This window comes from Cucurbita pepo, chromosome LG06, assembly GCF_002806865.2.
Source record: "Cucurbita pepo subsp. pepo cultivar mu-cu-16 chromosome LG06, ASM280686v2, whole genome shotgun sequence".
Classification (NCBI taxonomy): domain Eukaryota; kingdom Viridiplantae; phylum Streptophyta; class Magnoliopsida; order Cucurbitales; family Cucurbitaceae; genus Cucurbita; species Cucurbita pepo.
The window spans coordinates 7,100,666-7,110,620 of record NC_036643.1 but is presented as its reverse complement, the minus strand read 5'-3'; the positions used below and the strand labels follow the sequence as shown (position 1 = coordinate 7,110,620).

Below are 9,955 nucleotides of genomic sequence, written 5' to 3'. Positions count from 1 at the left end.
CACAACATATGAGCCCTTTCCAAACAGAGAAGATCAGATAATAGAGGATAAGATCAATCTATGTGCCAAAGATTTTCCATATTCTTTGGTGGTCCAACAATGTGACGAAGAATAGAAAGGAGAACGAGACTTTCATTTACTTTACCAGCAGTACAGTATTGAGTGAATAATATTGATCTAGGTCAGGTTATGGACCAATCAAAAAAGGATTGATATATTCGAAACCCATTAGATAGAAAGAAAGAAAGAAGGGACAGTAGAAATCAGACAGAAATGATAGACTCGAAGGCGCCCTTGCTATGCTATGAGGTGTTCGAAAATAGTTCACCTTAGTTGGTTGAATAGGAGGATCCACTATGACTGACTATAGCCGTTGGTAAATTGACCAAAGACTCAAATGATTTCTTCTTAGAGATTATGGATGACTGGTTACGGAGGGACCGGTTCGTTGTTTGTTGTAGGTTGGTCCGGTCTATTGCTCTTTCCTTGTGCCTATTTTGTTGCCGTAGGAGGTTGGTTTCCAGGTACACCCTTTGTAACTTAATGGTATACCTAACCATATTGGATTGGCAAGTTCCTAGTTGTTTGGAAGGATGCAACTTCTTAACCGTCGCTCTTTCGACTCCTGCTAATAGTTTAGCACACTCTTTCTTTGTTGTTACTATGGGGGCCTGCCTGAATCCATTACCATTAGGCATAAGGAGATAGATTTGACTCGTTGTGGTCTGTGCACTTTTGTTGCTCTCCACGGTTCGGACTAATAGGTTTCATGGTACGTCTGAACTTGCTCGATCTCTGAAATTGCTTTGTTTGTTTCCGTATTCCTGATGATTGATGCACTAGGTCAGTCTGGTTGGTTCTTTGCGCCTAGTTTTGAGCAGCTATATTTCGATTCATCCTCCTTTTCCCGGGAATGAAATAATTGGACATGGAACCCATTTGATATGATGGGAGTTGGTTGCGGGTGTATTGTGCGCTGCTCGGCTATGCGCTATTCATTCATGGTGCTACCGTATAAAATCCCTTATTTGAAGGAAGATGGTGATGATGCTTCAAATACATTCCGTGCTTTTAACCCAACTCAAGCTGAAGGAAGAAACTTATTCAACACTGCTAACCGGCTGGCTTTTGGTCCCAAATCTTTGGGGTTGCGCTTTTTCCACTAAACGTTGGGTACATTTCTTTCTCTTATTTGTAACAGTAACAGTTTTATGGCTGAGTGCTCTTGGAGTAGTTGGTCTGGCCCTGAACCTTGAACCTACGTGCCTATGACTTCGTTTCTCAGGAAATCCGTGCAGCAGGGGAAGATCCGGAATTTGAGACTTTCTATACCCCCTACTACTATACCCAGAATCTTCTCTTAACCAAAGGTATTCGTGCTTGGTTGGATGGCGGCTCAAGATCAGCCTAATGAAAAGACCTGATAGTCCCTGAGTGAGGAGGTTCTATACCCCGGGGAAAGGCTCTTTCTTTATTTAATGGAACTTTCTAGCTGGTGTCGTGACCAAGAACCGGTTTGTTTCGCTTGGTGGGCCGGGAATGCCCGACTTATCAATTTCTCCGGTAAACTAACTACTGGGGGCTCATCTAGCCCATGCCAGATTAATCGTATTCTGGGAGCAATGAACCTAGCATGAACAACGATGAATTTGACTTCCCTTCCCCACCTAGCTACTCTAACTCTACTCTAGGTTGGGGCGTAGGTCCTGTTGGGTAAGTCAGTTATAGACACCTTTCCGTACTTTGTGTCCGTCTGGAGTACTTCACTGAATTTCTTCCGTCCGCAGTATTGGGTTTTGGCGCTATGTATCATGCACTTCTGGGACCCTCAACCCTCTCCCTTTGGTCGAGCGTCTTCGACCCTTGAAGAATCTTTTCCCTTCTTGGTTATGTGTGGAAAGATAGATAGAAAGAAAATGACTACTATTTATTTGGTTGGGGGGTATTAACTGAATTTTGTTAGGTCTAGGTGCTTGCTTTTCTTCTAGTATTCAAAGCTCCTTACCTGATTTTGGGGGCGTATATGATACCTGGGCTCCGGGGCGAGGAGATGTCAAATTACCAACTTGACCCTTAGCCTGTGATATTTGGTTATTTACTCAACCTTTTGAGGGAGAGAGAGAGAGAGAAGGATGGATTCTTAGTGTGTGTGGACGATTTGGAAGATATAGTTGGTTGGGGGGCATGTATGGTATGGTTAGGTTCCATGTTGTATACTTGATGGAATTTGGCATATCTTAACTAAACCGTTTGCATGGGCTCGCCCTTGTATGGTCTGGAGAAGCTTACTTGTCTTATAGTTTAGGTGCTTTATCTGTTCGTTTTGGCTTTTATTGCTTGCTTGTTCTTTTGTCTGGTTAATACTTATACGAGTGAGTTGGACCGGCTGGACCCGAAGCTTCTCAAGCTCAAGCATTTCTCTTTCTAGTTAGAGACCAACGTCTTGGAGCTAAGGTTGGATCAAGGACCTACTGCTACAGGTTTCGGTAAATATCTAATGCCCGCCGGTCGAAGTCATTTTGGGGGGAGGGAGAGACTACGCGTTTTGGGGATCCGCGTGCTCCTTGGTTAGAACCACTAAGTAAGGGGTCCTAATGGTTTGGACTTGAGTAGGCAAGCAAAGATATACAACCTTGGCAAGAACGAGGTTCCGCGGAATATATGCCCCATGCTTTAGGTTCTTTCAATTCTGTGGGTGTCGTGTAGCTAATTAATGCAGTCAATTATGTCTCGCGGTTAGCTACCTCTCGTTTTGTTCTAGGATTCTGACTATTCGTGTAGGTCATTCATTTATGGGATGCAGGAAGGGCTCGTGCAGCTGCCGCAGGCTTTGAAGGAATTGATTGTTGAACCAACCAAACTCTTCTTTTCTTTTCATGACTCCTTTTAACTGAGACAGGCGATCTAATGCTTTCAGTCTAAATCAATTAGATTCCACCATATATATATATCAGGTTGGCCGGATCGGGTTCTATTTGATTCAAAGTCTGACTTTTGCCTTTCTTCTCTATCTACTCTTGGGCTATCTATCCCACCTAGCCATTCCCCTTTATGATACTGAGCCGGGGAAAGAAACCCAATCAAATAAAGAATCTATTCGCCGAGCAAAACAAAAGGAGAGAGAGGGATTCGAACCCTCGATAGTTAGTTCTTTGTTTCGAACACTATACCAGACCGGTTTTCAAGCCCGGAGCTATCAACCACTCGGCCATCTCTCCGAAAGAGAATTGCTATTTGATTTATATTACATCCCATCGAATAGAATAGAACATTGACATATAAGTTGATACCATTATAGTCTAGACTATATCTCAGGCGTAAATCTAGAAGTCTATTTATATGGATCTAGATATATATGATCCAGTGTTATCCCCCTTATTTGTGAATGAAAAAAAGAAAGACTACTACCCTGAATCCCTGCTCAAGTCTTAAAAAAGAAGGAAGTAATATAGAAGAATACATTTCAATCTCTACCTGGTACATTTTATCAAAATGGTGGCTGACTGGTTAAGGGATCAAATAGTCTTTTTAATAATATGGAGGATTAGAAGAGAAGCATGATTATTGCTTTTCCATTGGCTCATTAATTAGTACTTCAATAATCTGACTCGTTAGCGTGCCCCTTGCATTTGCTTCTCCTGGGGGTTGGTCGGCGAACAAGTAGTATTTTCCGGTACATCGATATGGATTAGTCTGGTTGGTGGGTATCCTTAATTCTCTTATCTCTTTCACCTCTTCGTTCTTGATACAAAAATGAAATGAAACGACCCTACTACTAATTAATTCTTTATCCTCCCATCCGTAAAGAAAACAAAGCTAATATTAATAGTCATTATAGTTACCAAGATCAAACCTCTTTTGAGACAAAACAATGAGATTTAGCGGAGACAGGATTTGAACTCGTGACTGAAAGGTTATGAGCCTTGTGCGAGCTACCAAGCTGCTCCACCCCGCGAAGAGAAGAACTGTGAACTAATAGACAAAGAAAGATTGAAGCCCCTACCCTATAACCATATCTTTACAAATAGAATAGTCGAGAAGATTTATACAGAGAATGGTAAAGAAAGAAAGAAAGGGAGATTTTCATCCTTACTTGATCTTCTTCCCCCAGGCAACAAGGATGCATGAACCATTTCCCGAAGTATAAGTCAGTATGTGTCCAGATAGCCCAAAGAAAGTCTCGATCGTGTTAGCTCTAGGTCTTCCGGTGAAAAAACAACGTCCGGTCGATGAAGACGTGTGGGTGCACTATTACGCGGTGGGGATTGTCACTTGCCTGCCATTCATTTCCCATTTCTCACTCAAGGATGGAACTTAGCTTATTTCTTTTTTTAAGGACGAATCAGATTTATGTTACAATTTTGCCCTCTTCTTCTCCCTTTACCTATTATAGACTTTTCCTTGCCATAATGATTCCATTCCTAGTAGTATCTATCTATCAATGATACAAGTCAGATAGATGTATAAATAGAAGAAAGAACCCTTCTCCAAAGAAATGAGATGAGGATAGACAACACATAGAAAATGAACCCAATTTGCCTGATGTAGAGGCGCCGCATAAGTCTATAACCTACAGAAAAGAAAAGTAGGCTAATCCAACTAATCTTGCACAATGGAAAGAAAGAGCCACTGGGTTGGTTCTCTCTCCAATCAAATTAGCCAAGGGTGTGCGTTCGTGAGCCCACGCTAAAGTTTCAATCAATTCTTCTTGCCCCCCCCGACAGGAAATGAAGAAGATAAATCCAGTAGCGTAAACAAGATGTCCAAATAAGAACATCTGCGCCCCCGGACTGATAAACTATTCATACCAACAAGGATTATCATTATCCCATTGAGAAGTTGTGAAGAGTTTAACCATAGAGAATCTCTTAACCATCCCAGCAAATAAGTGGAAGGAAGATGAATGAAAGAAACTGTGAAACGTGACCCTGCCTGTGATGTGCTTCCAGTGCCAATCTAAAGTAACCAATGTTATTTCAGAAACCGGCCAAAGGCGTCCCGAAATATAACAAGTACCACCTCTTTATCCGGCATTCATTTGGAACCATGTCCATCTAAAGCACCTTTTACTAAGATCCATGGAGTTGTATGTAACCCTACTACTAATAGCATGATGAACCAATCAATCAGTCTCCGGGCCCCATTGTTCAGAATAGTGCGGCATTACTATTTAACAGCATTGAACGCCCCTTGTTTCAGATAAAAGGACATCGAACCTATATTCAGTTTGACCATGAGCAGATTGAATCTATTGGGCAAATATGGGTGTTGATTAAGATTGATTTGTTTCTACGGAGTACCAAAAGCAAGCATGACATCATTATGAACGAAGGTAAAGCCCCAAAGTATGGAACCCCCCCAGAAAAAGGCTGGCCCAACTTCAATGAAATATATATTCTAGCTTCTTTTCTTTAATGGTCTAACATTCTTGACAATACATTATCTTCATTCTGTTCGGGATTGTAATCTCTAGAATATAGCTCCATGAGCAAAAGCTCCTGTCTGTCTTCATCCTGCTATGTATTTATTGGTGATGGGTATATAACGCAGCTTGAGTAGAGTAGTCGAGTCTTCTTGTGCTATGAATGCATAAGCAGGTAAAGAAAGAGTACATGTGTTGAGCTACCAAGGAAGGAAGGTAATGATAATGAGAGGAGAGAGGAAGAACCCCGTCAGAGGCTAAAGCAAGGCAAGGCCTAATTGCAAATGAAGCTAATTCTTGATTGTGTCATAACTTTATGTCCACGCCCCAATCAATTGTCCCCCCGAATATGTGCTTCTAAAAGATCTTTTATACTTTGTCCCGAAGTTAGTTCGTTCTATCTCTACATATGACCAGCAACAAGAAAAAGAAATGCAATAGCTAAGCTAAATGATGATGAGCCATATCAGTCAGCCAGAAACTTTGCGTATGGAGAATCAATCCCCAGAGAAAGAAGGGTTAGAATGTCAGTTCCTGCTCCTTCGGCAGTACCAAATCAATGATTATTTGTTTGTTTGAATCGGGGTTTGTTTGTTTTGAGCATAAGGATTACACTGACCGGGCTAAAGTGGTCCTAATGGGGATGTGGCAATACGTCTAAGAAATGATTCCATCGAACGAACATCTATTCTCCCCCGGGATGCAGGAATAGCGACATGGATGAAATGGCCTGTCCAAGCCAAGGAACTGACTCCGAATGATTAGTCCTGACAAATGATGATTGAGACGAGATTCGGCATTTTGAAACCACGAAAGGCTCGCTTTACATTTCGCTTGTAGGTGTAACCAATCCGCTATGAAAGATATGGCAGAAAGAAAGAAAGAATAGAAAAAGAAGAGCTCCCCTCCCGTATAAAGAAAGATCCATACCCCTTAGTACCTAAACCGATTGTATACCACCACTGAGAAAGAAAGAAAGAAAGAAACACCAGAATAAGCGATATTCACTGGGAGCACCCCCTCGAGTAAAAGCTTTTCCGGTTGACCGAGGATCCCAAATTGCAAATAGGTCTTAGATGGAAAGGGTCTTGCTTGTACTCATGCTTCAAAATTCCCTTGACAAGCTACATGAAAGAGATTTCGGGAAGTATACACAGACAAATTCTTACTAATTGCCCGAAATGCGAAGGAAGCAAAAAGATGATGATAAAGTCAAGACGTGTTCTTCAGTAATATCATCATGCCTTTCGAAGTCAGGCGCAGTAGCAATAACAAACCAAATACCATGAGTAGTAGAGTAGAGTGGGGTCCTGAGCTAAGCCTTGGCTAAACCTTGTAAATCCTAGTGCCATAATGCCTTTCAAATCCTCCTAGCCATTATCCGACTGCAATAATTCTTGCTAAGAAGAGAAAGAGCGTCTATCTTGTGGCAATTCCACCCAGAAGGTAAGGTAATGAATAGATGGGTTACTCCTACATACAGCACGTCCTTGGACAATCCTCAATCAAGGCTCTATCTAGGCTGAGAGTAGGAGGAGCAACTTTCTCATTGATTATGAGCCCAAACCAACCGCTGGATTCAATCAATAAGTTCTTCCCAATACAATAACCACGCCTGCAGAATAGAAAGATGAAACTAAAAGCCCCTACCAAAATTAGCACCTAGGAAAAACGAACGGGCCATATGCGGGAAGAAGAACCATAAGACTAAATTACCTGTGCCTATAAGAGCGAAGCCACCCATTAATAGTAATGATGGAACTCTGCGCAAAGTTGACTCCCGTAATATGAGTTACTCCCCCTTGCTTGATCACTGTCACTACCCCAAACATCTGACTGCATTTTCCACCGTAAATGGCAGGCATACATATTACTTACTACCCCGAAATGGAATTGTCCATCCAAAATAGTCCTTAAGAAGACATGATCCCACGCAAGCGTATACTTGACATGTACCCCCTCTTCCCGGTCCATCACACACAAGGGAAACGAAACCCTTGATTAGATTTGATTTGCTTTATCCGGTATCAAAGGCGAGCTACGAGAAAATGGAACCCCTGAGTATCAATACCCTTACATGAATTGTAAATGCCTGACTATGATGTACCAAAGAATCTGCGGCTCCTACCGGAATAGGTAACAAAGCCACTTTGCCGCCCACAGCCACTAAATAACCATCCTCCCACCAAGTCAAACTCGTGCCTGTTGTTGGACCTGGGGCCGTTCTACTAGGTGCTAAAGCATGGGTCTTTTGTATCCATATTGTATAGGGGGAAAAGATATCTTGGGGCCGCCCTAAAGCACTCATGGTATCATTATGAATGAATATACCAAAACAGTGAAAGCCTCAAAATATCCATACCCTCCCAGTTGAGATGTGATATGATTGCATCGCGATGCCTAAGTCCACGAGATCTAATAAATCGTTGTTTGTAGCGAGTAGTTGGATCATAGTCTCTCTCTTACCATCTATAAAACTGGCTGCATGCGCGGCAGCACCAACTAAACTATGAGAAATCCACTGTGATGTGTGAACAATGAAAGTTCTGTCCCATAGTCAGTAGCTAGGGATAAGGGGGCAGGCATCGCATACATATGGTGAGCTAGGCTAGAATAATGGTGAAAGAGCCTAACTAGGTGGAATAGATAATGGAGCATGGCATTACGAGGATCTCATATAGTCCTTTATGACCCTGGCCTGTAAATGGACCTTGATCAGCCTCCCTCTCAAATATCTTTGATTTTATACCCTGACCAATGCCCCAGTTGGTCCTATCTATACATGTGACCAGCTATCAGGAGAGGAAGTGGAATCTCTTTAGGATCTACTCCAGCCAGCATCATTTAGAAATTCAATTGGTTAATCTCAATCGGTAAAGAAAGATAGGTGTACTTGATGTCTGTCCCGCCCAAGAAAGAGACCCAAGTCCTAGGAGACCCGCTAAATGGTGATTGAACATGTGGATTCTACATCTTGGGGAACCAAGCCCATTAGCAGCCTTGTGATAACCAACCGGCAAAAAGCATTAAGGCTGAACTAATGCACTGCGGTACAATAATGAACTAGTTATTCCGGATGCTTGCCACATCTGACCACAGAGAGAGGTTATTTCTATTCCTCGAAACAAACCCCACGCCTACCTACATACATCACCATGTCAATATTTCAATGTGAGTAGGATCGCCTAGCCATTATAATTGGAAAAACGAGCACCGTGGAAATACATCCCAACTAACTCAGCCAAAGAAAGAAAGAAAGATGATGGAGAGTTGGCCGAAATGCGCACTAAAGACTTTTTTCGAGAGATCCTCCTCCAAATCACTAGTATGGCTATCGAAATCGTGAGCATCAGCATGAAGGAAGGTTCCAAATCAATCCAAGTGGTGGTAGTTAGTATCCCCTTAGCTATTGTTCTAGAGAACTAAATGCCCCGGCTGGCCCATTCCTCGAAAGAAGGGTTGACGCCCTATCTCTACCCCACCCCAATTTTGACTGATGGTTACGGCGAACGAATAATCACACTCATGCTCATGGAGTCCTCCTCTTTCCGTACAACACATACAAAGAGCCAGCCCCCAGTTAAGTAATTAGTGAACCTATGAGAGATTTTGATACTGAGTTTCTTTCTCTGCTCTGCTATCTCCCATTTTAGTTTGAGTTATTCACTAGAGCCCAATTATGATCTGGAAGTGTATCCGGCCGGGACAAGTGTTCGTATCTATTATGCCATAGTCAAGAGGCGCTCAACGGACCTTGTTGAATCTTATCAACCCTTTATAGATAGAATTAGCTTTTTCTCAAATGGATTCTCTAATCTATCTCTGTATCGTTTACTACCCTTATACCAAAGGAAATTGAACGATCTTGCTTGCTTTGCTTGGTTCTTCCCTGCCTGAGAAATTCTCCCTTTTAGTTGATTTGACTGATGGATGCGGATTATAACAACTATATTCATTGCTAACTAATACTACTATATAAATATAATGGAATAGCTATGAAAGAAAGAGAGAGTTTTCTTATTTGAAACGCCTTGTGATCTTCAACCCATTATTTAGTGCTTCAATAGAATTACCGGGAGTCAGTACTATAGTATAGCTTGTTTCCAATACTCAGCTGATTGAACCAAGCCTCTGCAATTTCCGAATCTCCCTGTCGAATGGCCGGCCTGTTCTCCCCGGTCGGAATAGGCAGGTAAATTCCTTCCTTCCCTTAGAACCGTACTTGAGAGTTTCCTACCTCATACGGCTCAACCAACAAAGAGTCAATTCTTTTGCTGTCCAAACCATATGGAATCTAATTGAATGAAATTTCTCATAGATCTAGTAGTAGCCTTTTTCTCGAGTTATAAGCAAAAGAGGTTCATTATCTAAGTTTCAAACTTCTTGCTTCATAATTCAGTTTGATCTTTTCTCCGAAGAATAAAGCATAGTCATTCCCTTACAATTTGATGAAAGATAACTATCTCTCATTTATCAATTGATATAGAATCCTTGAACAAAGCCTTTCTTTCATAAGACGGAAAAGACTGACTG

At 41.9% G+C, this 9,955-nt stretch overlaps 1 pseudogene; it reads right to left on the bottom strand.

The window, feature by feature from the left end:
- Positions 1-7,084: 7,084 nt before the first annotated feature.
- LOC111797457 lies at positions 7,085-9,257 on the bottom strand (annotated as a pseudogene).
- Between the last annotated feature and the right edge of the window lie 698 nt (positions 9,258-9,955).